Below are 14,981 nucleotides of genomic sequence, written 5' to 3'. Positions count from 1 at the left end.
GATTGTGTGAGTTCCCAGATGAAACAGAGGAGTATTTCTGCTTGGTGTCATCATACTCATTATGAGGCGCCCATTTATAGATCTGAGAAGGTGCTCTCACATCCTTAGAATAGCCATGAGGTCAAATTGAGAAACGCTTTATTTTAAACAGAAAGAAGTATGCCAGGTCTGAAATGTGCAGTGCTTCACAGTATGTTTTATCTTCCTGTTCATACAGTGATATTTGGCAAATTTCTTTAATTTACCTCTCTACTGTATTCTGCATGACTCTCTCTGTTGAACATATTTGAAAGGTGCTTTGCTTTATATCTCCCAGGGCAGCTGTGAAAACCAGCCTTGTACCGTATTCAACAAACATCCACCCATCCATCCATCATCCACACCGCTTATCCTTTAAGGGCTGCAGGGAGCTGGAGCCAATCTCAACTGACATTGGGCGAAAGGTGGCGTACACCCCGGACAGATCGCCATGTATTCAACAAACAATCAGGTATATTATTGTGAAGCTGATCAGTCAATTAATCTAGTGGTTGAAGTACAAGAAATCAATCAGCTTCAGTTTTACAAATTGATGAATCATTTAAGTCCTTTGTCAAGCAAAAATGTTAATTAATCTTTCATTTTATATTACTGACTAGTTCTCAGCTGATGTATGTAAACAATTAAAATTTAAAAGGTAAAATCAACAAAGTAAATCAATAGTTCAGACATCTAAAACATGACGAAAGGCCCCCAGAAGATGCTGCTTTTTAAAAATACTATTAAAAGTATTAGAATCTTTAAAATGTGCTCTATCTTCTAAGCTTATCATATTTTTTATTTAAAAATCATTGTAAACTTTAGTGTGAGATGTAGTTGAGCTGAAGTAATCAGTAATTATAGTATTTAAACACCATATAATTAGACTTAAGTAAGGTGCTTGTGCACATTTTTTTTTTTTCGTTTTGTTTATTTACCACACCTTATTTCTCAGTGGACCTGGGCATAGCACAAAATGTAGCCATTTGAACTCACAGTAACTGCATTAGCCTCTAGCCCCTGTACAGAATTTCATGGGTGAGTTTAAGTCATCTGAGTGATAAAATATTGATTGCTGCTGAGTGAATATATAAAACAATGGCTTTTTTGTAATCACAAAGAAAACTTTAATAGTAAAGTTAAACATAAAAAGATTGCCTGGTGAAACAAAGAACTCCCCACCCCTCCTGGAGTGTCTGGATATCTGCCATGAGAATAATAAGACCCCACATTCAAGCACTGTCGAGCACCGTGGTAACAATACACGTTTGAAATAACTATCAGAGGAGCCATTCACGCAACCTTTGGTTAATCACCCAACTGCCTTCTTCCATTCTCAGCATCCTTTTCTCTCTTACCTCCCGCTCAATACACCTCCACACAGCCCAGGAATCTCATTCATCATTGCCAGTCCAGAGTGGATATTAGTAAACCCGCAACATTGTGCAAGAGTGTATTATCTCCACCGCTGCTCGTCTCCTTACTTCATCAGAGAGTTGCTCATGTAATGGAGTAATTTCCAGAAAGGCTGAGCAGCTGATTAGAGCTTTGTTGTTAGTCTGGCCGTGTTTGCTTGTGAGTCATTGTGTTGATTCACTCTGACCTTTCTGTGGACACTGAGATCTGCTGTGACCTACTGTGTGTGAGCATTGTCTTGTAAAGTCGGGAAGTGGCACGCATGCAGTATTCTGTGTAGTTATGGTATTGGAAACCAACTAAGTACATTTACTTTTACTGTCCTGTTCTGTACTGTGCATTTTGTAGTTGAACATTTCTATCTTATGTCACTTTATACTTCTACTATACCCTACATTATAGAGGGAAATACTGCACCACACTATGGCTATATGTAATAAGCTTATGAAATACACTGTCAAATATTAAGCCAGTGGTCCTGAATGTTTCAGATAAACCAATCAGACATTTCCTCTCTAAACTTCTCAGATGATTTTATGTACACAACTGTAACAGAACTTAGTTTTTTTTTTCCCTTTCCTCTCCTGTTAATTATCTCACTATTATTTAAAAAAAAAAACATTTAAATACTACTATCACGTGACTTTCTGGAAGATCAACTACTAAACTAATTAACTAACATATATATTTTACCTTTAGTACATTTTGCTGATTATACTCCTGTACTTTCATTTGAGTAAGACTTTGAATATGTGCCTTTCATTAGCAATGGGGTATTTTTACCTGGTTGTATTGATACATTTACCTGAGTAAAGGAGCTGAGTACTTCCTCCACCACTGCTAAATACTGCCCCGTGCAAACAAACAATTTCATTTTAGAGGAAAAAGAAGCAACAGATCCTGCTTTGAAGCACTTAAGGACGCATTAAAAATATATCTTGTGCGGGCACCCAGAGTAGGGAAATAAGAGGAAAGTTCTGAAGGTTGGAGGTGTCTGTTCAGTCTGTGAATATCATCCTGGTGACAGCTTATGGTAAAGAGTGCACAAGTTAAAGGGCTTACTGAGCATATGGCAACTCTCAGAAGACTTCCTTTGAAATCCCTTCCCTCCATTTTTCCCGGCAACCCACAGAAATCTCGCCTAGTTTATATTCTCAATGCAGAGCCGTGTGTGTGTCTCCGAGCCCTCGGTCTATGGGTGGCATTATAGACTCAGCAGGGTGATCGGTGGGGGTCAGAGCTAGCACTTAACCCTCTGTAGCCCCAGCAGCCTCTATCCCTCCTGGACACCTGTTCTTCTTTCACATGGGAGCCGATGACTCAGAGGTGAGGCCAGTGATACGGTATATGTTTCTGGAAAAGAAGAGAGTGACGGAGAGAAATCACATCACTGACTGACTGAAGAGCGCAGTGCCTGGATAAGAAAGGTCTTTATCTCACCCTATTACGATCAATCAGGGACACACAAGGAAAGATGCTGCTGTCTTTTCTTCCTCTCACCCACCCCCTCTATCCACAGACAAACACAGATCTTCTTTACATGTGGAAATTAAGATACTATTTTAGTTGCAACAACAGAGATTTCTGCCAGGAGATATGTAGAAACTGTTCATTGTTTGTTGAGCAATGTGTGTACTTGTGTTCATGTAAAATTTAAACTTGATTGGAGGGGGTAAAAAAAAATCGTAACTGTATGTACGAGGTCCCAATCCCTTGCCAGAGAGACAGACTGAGTGAAAACAGAACTGAAGGAGCCAAGAGGGAGAGGTTCATAGAGGATTTGGGTCATAGATTGCCAAGAGGGATTGTATTATGTGTCTGTGTGCATGTGGCTCTGAATGTGTATGTTTTCATGGGTTTTTTTCTGTCTGTATGTGTGTACTGTCACGTGTGCCTGTATCTCTCGCACAACAGATTTCCTGATTTAAACCAATTACGGTTTTAATATTGTCTTTCATATGGAGAGCCATTCTCTGCAGGAGATGAAAGTAATTTGATATGACAACAAACACACTAAAAAGGAATTTAATATAAATTTTAAATGTATAACAAATATACATTCATTTTTAGCCATGCTCAACGGATGGCTCAATAGCGATGGCATTGAACAGTTAGTCCACTGTGGTAAAGATTGAAATATCTCACCAAGTACTTACGGATTGCCATGAAATGTTGTACAGACACCCAGAAGTTGGATCCTATTGGCTTTGGCGAGCCTCTGACTTTTCCTCTAGCACTACCATGAGATTGGAATTTGATACAAAGCCAACTAACTAAATAATGTCTTTCACCTGGGCTCCTCCCTCTTTCTCTCTCTCTTTTTCACACACACACACACACACACACTCACGCCATCATCATCCACCCCTTTGGTTTGGTTTGGTTTTTTGTTCACATACATTCAACACTGCAACCACTCCTGACTACAGACTACAGAGTCATCTGTTATGTTACTTTCATCTTAGTTTCAAATAAAATATTGCTTGATTTACTTTAATCCTCCCGCTTTGTACCTAGCTCACTGAGCCTGGGCTTTGACAGAACAGTCATGTCCCCCTCAGGATGAATTTTAGCAACTTTGACGATCCCATAACAGCATCACCATCTGCTCTATCTAGAATTGTCCAATACTTTGGTTTATGAATATAAACGAATACCTGTAAAACTAATTAAATTTCCACCATCCTCAGCTATGTAGTGCTAATTTGCTAATGTTACCAAATGCTGAGTCACTAAAATGAGATGACGAACATGGTAAACATTGCACGACATATTAATATTACCATTTTGAGAATGGTAGCATGTTGATGTTAGCATTTACCTCAAAGCTTTGCTGTTCCAAAGTACAGCTTCACACAGCTGCAGATATTGATACTTAATAAGAATTGTCTGGCGTGCGGTAATTTTTGTGCCATAAAATATTGTTTTCCCACTGTGCTGAATGAATGTTAGTGGAAAAACTCATTTTCTTTTTCATCATCACCATCACTCACACACACACACACCTCAGTATCCTCCACTGCAGGGTCACAGTATTCTGGGTCAGCCAAAAACCACGGTGTCTGGAGCACTGATCTGTAGCTGTTAAGGGCCTTGCACAAAGACATGCTTTTGGCAGTGAAGTTGGGCACCATGGGTGAAATGCCAGCCTGTCTCTAAGCACTGGCCTGCAGCCAACTAACACTCTCCCATGAGGTCGAGGGTGATTGGACCACTGACCTCCAGAGTGATGATCAGCCTGTTTAACTGCATGGATAATGGGACATCATTTATTTGCAAATAATATGAATATAGTTACTGTGCTGATGGAAATTCTCAAAAGTAGCTCAGCTCCGAAGCTACTTGGCTGGATTTATGTGTTTGATGAAGTGTTTAATGTTCAGCACCAGTGGAGTGCTCTTATTTTGTTGCTATCATTGGCAGCCATGGGTGCAGGGATAACCCAGTAACTCCAGCCTCTGTCTGTCACTCACTCCAGTGAGTTGTATAGCATTCATTGTGAATCTCCTGTTTATTCAGCTCGGGGGTCAGGGGGTGATGACCCACTACACTGGACTGTCATCCCATGACCTCACAATGACATCTCTCAGGGAGATGCCCAGTAGACTCAGCATATCTGCACTCATCTCCCGTCAATCATATCAACTAGGAGGGAACGCACGGTCAGAGGTGATGCTTAAATGTTTTCTCTTTGCCACACTCTGTCACAATGTCCTGAATGGTTGTAAATATTGTTTTGACATAAGAAAAGAACGTCCTCCTGGTTGGGTAGTCGAGCTAACTCAAGGACTCTGCATTCTGTGATAATTTTTCAAGGAAAGACAGATTCACCTCTGATTATAGCTCCGTTATAGCTAGCAAAGCATACTTACCCCTTACAGAGTATTCATGAGTAATCAGATTTTTTTGAGAGATTTTGGAATGACAAGCATCTGATCTTTCTTTCCTGTGACTGAAAAGACCTTTTGTGCACATTTTGTACTTTGAATGTTAGATCTTAGTGTCATGAATGTTAGAAATGAATGAAGACATAGTATATATTCAGAAGCTAGAAAAACAGGATTATTATTATTATTATTATTATTATTATAATAATAATAATAAACTATTTTCTGGTCAGTGTTGATCTGTGGATGATCCTGGTTTGAACTTTCTTCTCTCTCCCCAAAGATTTGAATCTGTGGATTATTTGCATGTAATTGTTAAACTGAGTTAGAGATCAGAGGAAAGATTGAGGATCAGTCTTCACACAGGCCGGATTTATCCAGAAATTTCGTAGAGTGAGATTTGGTTAAGGACAGGCTGTGTTTCATTAGCACAAAATGAAGCTGCTGAGACTTTCTCAGCTGGCCTGGAAGCACAGTTTAATAGCCTGGAATCAAATCGTGGGATGGAAAATGGAGTGAAAACTCTGTGGGAGAGAGCAGTCAGGGAGCAGTTTTTAGTCTGTATTGAGGTTTAGTAACTGGATTTATTTTACTTTGCTTCATAAAAGGAAAGCAGTTTCTAACTTTTGGGACCTTGGTATGGACACAAGCCATTAAAATATCAAATATAGCGTATCTCTCATTTTCTCCTTTAATTTAATGTTTTCGTTCACATTATGCAGCATATTTGTCACCTTCTCTGATCGCTGTTTTTAGCCTTGGGAGTCACTGCCACGGCTTTGACTTGTCCGTGTTACGAACACAACTGTCATGGCTGTGCATCAACATCTGTGAGTGCTGCGATAGTTTAGGCTAATGTTTTAATTGGTTCCTCAGAACAGAGGGCAAACCAAATTGCTTTAGAGTCCCAGAGGCTTTCTTTCTTAATGAGATATTCTCCCCTCTCAGGATCAGAGGGGTCCTGACCCACGTGTCGTCATCAGGATATTATTGTAGCATATTTCCCTCTCTCTGATGGAGCACACTGAGAGGTTAATGAAGGCAGAAGTCAAGGAGATGCCTGTTCATGCAAAGGAAAGTGCCACTTTTAGGCACAGGCTACTGTAAAGGAGAACGAAAGAGGCAGAGAAACAATGCAGAGACAGCCTTGTTTAGCAGAGATTCATTGACCTTCGATCACTTCGATCACAATTCTGCATTCGGTCCAACCCTTGATGTCCTTGTATTCTTTTGTTTTGAGCAGTCTTGAGTTAGCTTGGATCCTCTTATAGCTGGCAACACAAAATTAGATTTTAAATTAGATTTTTACAAAAACTGTGTGGTCATATCCTGTTACCCAAACCAATGCAAAGTCCAGTCTCACCTGATAAAAATGAAGAAGAAAATAAGAACAAGACAAGATAGAGCAGAGAAGCTGATGTCCTTCACCTGTGGTCACCCGCGACAAAGGCTCTTTAAACAGGAGTGGATAAATGAGAAAAGATTAGAATCTGTGTGGGCTGTCAGTGTGGAGTGGCTACATTTCCTGTCTGGTCTCTTCACGCTGACAACCAAATGGAAAGAAAGGAAAAGAGAATGAGGGGGGGAAAGGAACCTTTTGGATGGCCATTCTTGCCCCCAGGCCATTTTTTTTATTGTTCAAAGGCCTTTTGTTTATACTGATGATAAAACAGAGATATCAGAGATAGGAGAAGCAGTCCTACTCTGCTGATAACAGCATATATGACACCTACCTCTTTCCCTTCAGCAAAGCAGAGATATAGCAGATACCCTGCATTGAGATCTTATTCTGTCTGCCTCAGGCCCCACAGCACCACCTCTTCCTTGCTTAGTCCTTCTCTATAAGCAGCTAAATTGATCTGATACACCCTATTTAACCCCCCCGCCCAAGGATATGTTGGATTAAGAATCAGCTGACAATCTTAACCTACAATCCATTGAAAAGTAAAGCCTGATGATAACCTCATGTCATGGAAGAAAAAATAAAGAAAAACACACTGTTGCTATTTAGAGCAACAACCAGGTGAACAATATGTGCTTTATCTTTATCAGGAGAGCTTAAATTGCCACTCTGCCCAAAAAATATGTATGTGCAGAGAGATACAAAAGGCCTGTTTTCACATTCATCTCCTAAAAAACTTTCTCTGTGCTCACCTTAAATCTGAGTTTAAGACATCACAACTACTTTGGCAGCCAGTCATGTTTTAGTGTGCAACCTGAACTTGAACCTTGAAACCTCCAGTGCCCACTGTGACACTGACAATGTACTAAAGTGGGATAAATTTTGTGTCAAGCAGTAAAGCTTTTGGAATCAGACATATTTGCATGTTCATGGCTTCTGGATTTTTAAATAAGCTTAATTAAATATACATTTATTTTTATGGAAAAACACATCAATATATGGTTTTGGGGCTCTTTAAATGTTTTTATAAACTTAAAGAGTGGGACCAGACTACAGCGAATGCCAGTCATTGACATAGAAAGAGTAAATGCCTTCTCATTTGTTCCTATTCACCAAATATTGCTGCCCTCCTGAAGTCATTACAATTGCTGCAAATGATTGGCTCTATTAAAACAATATATTAGAGATAACGACTTCTGGATTAATCCTTTCAGCTTCAACAGTTCAACTGATGTACCTGTTGTGCTGCCGTTTCTCCCGCTGTAGCTCTGCTGCTCACTAACGGCACCTGAGCAGGAGCAGGTAGCCTCTTTGACTGACAGGCTGATTTGCTGCGTTCTCCATTGCTGTTCCTCTCCAACAAGCCGAGAAAATTAGATCTACAGTCGCCGTGCTAATGTCAATCAAATACTTCTGTTGCTTCTATTATACCGCAGTGGCTGCTTTTGTGTCTTCATGTGTCTATGTGCTAGCATGTGTTAGTAAATTAGGCGTGTATGCGTTTTAGTCCTTTGCCCGCAAAAATGAGTGCAATGACCTGCGAAGGCAAAATCGCACATAGACATGCATTCTCATAATGCAGTTTGGAGGAGGGAGTTTGGCTGAATCACCATGTTGCTAATCAAACAGATACTGACTCTGGTTGGGAGGTGAAACTTGAGGGAGAGAAGAAATCTGTGCTGCTGCTAACTCTGAGAATTCATCATGTAGTATTTTAGGGGAAACGGATCATGCGAGCAGAGAGGGGGAGCAGATTTTCACGGCAGGAACAGTCTGCCTCAGCTGGCCTACTCACCGTCTCATAACCTGATATGGCTTCTCGCCTCATTGGCTCTGCATCGGCAGCATATCGTGACCAGGTCTGAGCATGTGTGCACGCAAGTGTGTGAAGGAGTATTTTAATTCTGATTGCTGTTTGTGCATTATAGTAGACTGTGAGTATGTGGGTGCTTGATCTACTCAGTGATGCTCTGCCAGGGAGATTCGTCTCATAGCCTATGGAGAGACAGATACAGTCATTACAGTGTGCAGCACAGAGCCAAGGAAAAACACTCTGCTGCAAAACAGAGCTCTGACCCAGATCCCAGACGAAGGTTTTCATCTTCTCTCTCTCTATTTTTTAGAACAAAGGCTCATGTAGCCCTCAGATATGTGCCTCCATACCAGTCGTTGGTGCATTTCCACCATTTTCTACTATTCCTGTTTTTTGGGTTTTTGAGATAAGATCCCTCTGGTTGGAATGGATGCTCTCTGGAGTCTAATTGATGAAAGGGTGCCATCCAGTTTTAGCATGCTCCCCAATTAGGAAAAAGTACAAGGCAAAACTAAAAAAAAAAAAAAAAAATAGTATGCTCATTGGGTATCCACATGAATGTGTCTTTAGAACAGCCTCAGTTGACACGAACTTCCTCATCACTCTTTAATCAAACCGCACTCAAACTTTTTCTGCTTTGTTTGTGCAAGTTGCTGCCAGTTCATAGCATATTCCTATTAATGCCAGATCATATCGACCTTGTCCAAGGGCCTGTACTTCACTGTACGTCATTCTCCCAAGATTCTTCTAATTTCATGGAAATTAAATTAACATAAAATCAATTAATGCATTAATTAGTCTTCTTTAATTACACTAACTCAAGTATAGTTTTTGCTTTCAATTATTTATTCCATAATTAATAGGCTGTAATTAGTATGGCTGATATCAATATTAAACACCATGATAATCCCACTGAGTGAAGTGGACATCTGAAGCTCATTAACAAGTTGCCAGCACCAATAGGAGGTCTGATGACTCCCTGAGCAGCCAATAGTGCAACAGAAGGATCCACTTTGAAATCTGCTGCTAATAAGGGACATGGCCTCTCATTTTGCATACAGTTTGCTGTGTATTGATTTTTAACAGGTTAATTACATGATGATTCTGCCCTCCGGCATAACGACAAGCTTTGTCAATTTTTGAGCGACCCATGCTAATTGTCAGAGCTCACACAAATAACAATATCAATATTATTAACAGCCACTGTGCAGGGTTGCTTTTTAGTATTCAGTGTAGCATTAAATCTATTATACAGACTGAAATATGGCTCTGTTTTTTTTTTTTTGTTTGTTTTTTTTTTTCAAAAAAATGCAACACTAATTTAACTTTTTAACTCTTCTGATTATTTTTGAGGTGTTTAAATTTAATTGATAATTTTCTCAGGGACAACTGTTAAATGAAATACTCCATACATGCAGTTTCCTCATTACAGACATAATTAACTTTTTGCAGAGGTTGACATGATTGTTAATGATCTAATGAGACTTAATATAAGGTTGAATTTGTTATTAATCTTTCTTTAGTATAATTATATCTTCATCTCCTGATTTTTAAAAGCCAAGGAACAACTGAGTGATGCTTGCTTGTTTGTAGATGCTGCCGGAATCTGAGGGTTTGTTGCTTTTCTATCTTCCCTCTCACTCACTGTCTCTCTTATCTAGCTGCTGGGACCCACAGCTCAAGGTGATACAGCAGCTAATTAGCAGAATTATCAGTGACCCCGTTAACAAGCCCGTCATTTAAACCTGTACTTCTCCTCTGAGAGTCCAACACTTCTGCCTGGAGCCCAAAGAGAGGGAGGGTGAGAGAGAGTGAAAGAGCAAATAACAGAGATACACAAAGACAGATATAGAGAGGGAAGACAGACAGATTGACAGCCAGCAGGACACAGACAGAGAAAGATGTGAAATCAGCGCATGCATGAAAATGTGATGGATGGCACTGACAGGCTGAAAGGAGACTAATGTGGCGCGGTGAAAAAACGGCAGCCGTGAATTGACATTTGAGGGGTTGAATACCACACAAAGAGGACAGAGAGGTGGTATGGCACTGCAGAGGAAATAGAGCAGTTTGGAGTTGATGGCTTAATCTGAGAGAGCATTTTCCAGGGAAAAGAGCAGAGGAGTAATGAAAAAAAAGAGGATGAATAGGCCGAAGTAATGATTTGAGTGTAAATGAGGATGGACAGCCGTGCTCCTCCTGTGCTGTCCTCACCCCTGAGTCTCTGACAGCCCACAGCATACAGATGGCACTGCTAATTACATACTGCAAAGGGAGAGGGGCAACTCCTGCCTTTTCACACTGCACAATCAAAATCTAGATGATGCGATGTGTGTGTGTGTGTCTGTGAGTGTCTGTTCATGCAGTTTCCTCAACTGTCTTGCTGACATGTGTCTTGGTTTCTAAAAATGTCTCCCTCACATCTTTATGATAATAGAAGCACCTTTTAAGATGACTGGCACAGCTGGACATCTCATTAGTGTCCAGACAAGCACACACACAAATGCACATAGAAATTCTCTGTTGACATGCATAACACTTTACGTGTGTGTTACACCTAAGTGACAGGCAAGGTAGAATTAAGTATGATAGCTCTACTGTTTAAAATCCAGGAATAGATCATTAGAATCAAAGAGCATGTTTCTGGAAAGTTGTAATCCTCAAGATTTCAGTCCTGGTTGATTTGGTGACCTGTGATACCTCTTATGCAGCTAGTTTGTCAGAAATACACAGATGAGCAACTGGTGTACCCATTTACAACCAAACCAAACAAACCCACCTTGTTATAATTAAGAAGGCAGTCAATAAAAATTGCACCCACGATCTGGTTATCTTAGCTACTGAGTTAGAGGTGTGCAGCCTGCAGCCCTTCATCTAACTGCTTCTTCTTGCTCCCTGCAATATATTTTTAAAAATGCTGAAAACGACAATGTTTAATTGTTTTGTAGGTAGATTTTCATAAATGACTGCAGCAAGCGTCGACCTCTGTGACAAATACAAATTCACAAGCCTGCAACTTCATCGCCAAAGTACATACTAACAACACTACTAAACCTCTCGAAATAATAACATGGCAATTTACAAAAACAAGAGTCTGCAGAAACTTGTGAAATGAGACAATAGCAAAAAAGAAAACTCAGAGGGTGAAGGCTGAGTATCAAATACAAATTATTCATGTACCAGTAACCCATTTAGTTGTGTAACACCAGTGATTATGTATGCATAATTGCGCTTGTCAGAGCTGAGAGAAGTCGAGAATATTTACTGTGAGAGGACTGGTGCTGGGTGAAAGGACACCTTCAATTTATTCCCAGTCTCCCTTTCAGTGCTCATTCCCACATACTCAGTCAAGCATCCAATCAGTTCATTATTTTTTAGGGTAGGAGAGTGTGGTCAGTAGAAAATTCACTGAAGGAATATATGTTATAGGAGAACTAAACTGACTGTAGGGCAAAGTGTAAGTGATGTGAATTTAATATCTTCAGAGTTAATCAACAAGGTCTAGAATTATTAATTATCAATCAGCAGTAATGGACATATTGTCCCCTCTATGTCATTTTCAATCAACAGAGAAGCTGTAGTAGTGGTAGGTAAGAGCAGTCTTATAACTACACCATCAGATTCTGCTAGAAGCTCCTCTCGGGACATATTTAAAAAATGCAAATAAGTAGTGAGTGAGCGATGATTGTGGGGGGGTCACTTAGTAGCTGCGTAATGTGTGATGTGGAGGGTCAGGGTACATGGGGAACACTTACTGACCACCATCCAGTGCAGTGTGGCACAGACAGAGTCGTAAACCTTGTAGTTGGAGTTAAGCAGCCATGAGAAGTTACAGTTGGATGATCTCCACTGGAAAGATTGTCTGAGTCTGGTGGAGCTTTGACGATCACTAGAAACACATGGTGCTTTGAGAGAGTTACTGTGTGGGTACCTGTGTTTGGCTAGCATCCAGCTGCTAATGTTAATGCTACCTGCGGTTATGTGTGAGGCACAAACAGGCACAAACTGAGAATACAGTAACTGTTCTGCTATTTATACTTGGTGCGGCAGCTGCTGCCACAGTCAGGAAGGTCAATGTATGAAATAGACCTAAGAGTGGGATAGAGAATTTTGGCTGAACCAAACTTTTAAAGCTATTTGACAAAATAATCTATGTATGTTAACTTCTTGTAATGTAAAAGCAACAATGGCCAAAGTTCTTGTCATGCTACCATCACTTCCACAAGACACCAGGCCTGGCAGCAGAAAAAACTTTCAAATAGCTCATTTAAACAGTTGTTAATTATGTAAATAAGGAAGCTGATAACCCATTATTAGTCCTGCCTGCAAAGCTTTGATTGGTTCATTTTTTTTCTCCAACACCAGACCTATTTGAATCACTGAAAACACATAATGTACACATAGACTATCATTAGACAACAACTGAATCTAATGTTATTAACATTATTTAAGCTAGCTAAATCATTATTCATATCACTGAGGTTAGTAAACTTTAATTTTTATTTCTACATTAAAATATTACTAATTGGGCCTTTACATGGTGTTTTATTGTATGTGGTATTTATAGAAAGAATATAAGATATACGTTATATACAGTATAATATAACCTACTGTTTCAAACTTACATTTTAATTATAAAATGTATGCAACTTTAAGTACTCTTCATCAAGTACAAAAAATAAACCTAACAAATGCTGTAATTATCTGCAGGCAATTATCATTAAATCTACTTACAACTTCACTAGGAATTTATTCTTAAGATGATGATATGGTGTTAATATTTTTCTTGCACAGGTAAATTTACCAATGAGCTATTCACCAGATTCTTGCTAGATGTTGAAGTGGACAGTAGGGAAGGACGTGATAAATTGCCAGGGTCAAAGTGGGAGTCGGTGCTCAAGAGGAGGAGGCTGAGAGGAGAAGAGGAACTCATAATGATAACGGGAACAGCCAGTGGGAAATGGGATATCCCCCTTTACTGGTAAGGGGAGAAGGTAGGAACTGGAGTGTAGATAGAGTGATGCTGGACTCGAGGATGTACAGCAGTTATAATGAAGGCTGTAGTGTGTGTGTGAGCTGTCGGCAGAGCTTGGGGAAAGAGTGCTCAGGACCTTGGTGAGAAGGCCATCACATGTGAGCAGGAGCAGGGTTCATCATTCAACACCACCACAACCTGCACAGTGCATGGACATAACCCACCATGGGAAATTAGACTCACACTTCTTCTGTTGCCCCGGTGGAGTTTTCCTTCCTGATTCTGTCTTTGTTGCACAGTTTGAATGTGTTTAAAAAACAGCTGATCCACAAGTATTTGACTCAGCCTGTTGTTGTTGTAGACAATTTGTGAATGAGGTAAACAGTATTGTATGGGGAGCAGAGTATAACAGCAGAAGTTCACCAAGAGGTTTTTAGCCCTTGGAAACAGTCATCTAGTGACATTTGATATGAAAAGTTCCAGTCTTCCTCTGAGAGCCGCATAAAGAGAAGTTTAAAAATGCTCCAAATATGCTGAATAATATCAACCCTAAAATATAACTTTCACTCCTTGGCCTATGTATGTACATGTGTAAGTAGAAGCAACCAAAAAAGAGAAGTATTTACTGTTTAGGAGTCACAAGTGATTTTCTTAGATCATCTCCGTAATGGCTGGTTGTCAAAAATAATCATACAATTAATATAAATCCAACTATAGGCACTGCACACTCTCTACTGTACTTAAAACCTCTGTGCTGTACATGGCAAAGTGGCATGAATTGACATTTATATAATAGCAATGTATCAGATGACAATGTGAAAAGAATATGTGACCCCTCAGTGTGTGTGTGTGTGTGCGTGCGTGCGTGCGTGCGTGCGTGCGTGCATGCATCTGAATCTGCAGCTCCCCTTGACCTTTATGGAACTTAATAGTGAACTTAATCGGCTCGTTGTTGAGCTTTGCATCATCATCATCATTTAATGTTTATTCATATTGTTCCTGAGGGTATGGACAAATGACATATTTTGTTATTTAATTTGGAAGACTTGTCTAAAAAAGAACACTCTCATTTACTGTGTAGTCTTCATCATACCAGAACAAGTTACTTATAATATTGTTTGGTCTACTTAGTACTTGGTATATTTTAGCATGTATGATATTATTTTATCTGCCACACATATGGTACATGTGTATATTTGAGTGTGTGCTTGTTGCTTGGCTACACAGGCAAGTATGAACAAGTGTGCTTGTGTGTGTGTGTGCGTGTGGTTTTATATGTGCCAGGCACTGTAGTTTTTTTGTTTTCCTCTGTCATCTCATCCGACATCATGTATGTCACATCATTCTGTGAGGCAAAATGCTCAAACATCCTGGCATGTGCTAAGGTTCCAAGCTTAAGTCAATCAAGGTCTAATAATAGGGATTTTTCTGTACAGTGTTCACTGTACATAAGATAAGGTAGTGAATCGG

At 39.8% G+C, this 14,981-nt stretch overlaps 1 long non-coding RNA gene across 1 annotated transcript in view; it reads left to right on the top strand.

The window, feature by feature from the left end:
- Positions 1-14,981, top strand: part of LOC127142696 (uncharacterized) — a 90,000-nt gene that overhangs the window by 35,944 nt on the left and 39,075 nt on the right. Inside the window, exon 5 of the long non-coding RNA XR_007813660.1 lies at positions 317-490. This is a non-coding gene — a long non-coding RNA (uncharacterized LOC127142696). The remainder of the gene's footprint in view (positions 1-316; positions 491-14,981) is intronic.

The sequence above is a fragment of the Lates calcarifer genome, linkage group LG1 (genome assembly GCF_001640805.2).
Source record: "Lates calcarifer isolate ASB-BC8 linkage group LG1, TLL_Latcal_v3, whole genome shotgun sequence".
Classification (NCBI taxonomy): Eukaryota; Metazoa; Chordata; class Actinopteri; family Centropomidae; genus Lates; species Lates calcarifer.
Note: the sequence above shows the minus strand (reverse complement) of the source record. Positions and strands in the feature narration are given on the sequence as shown.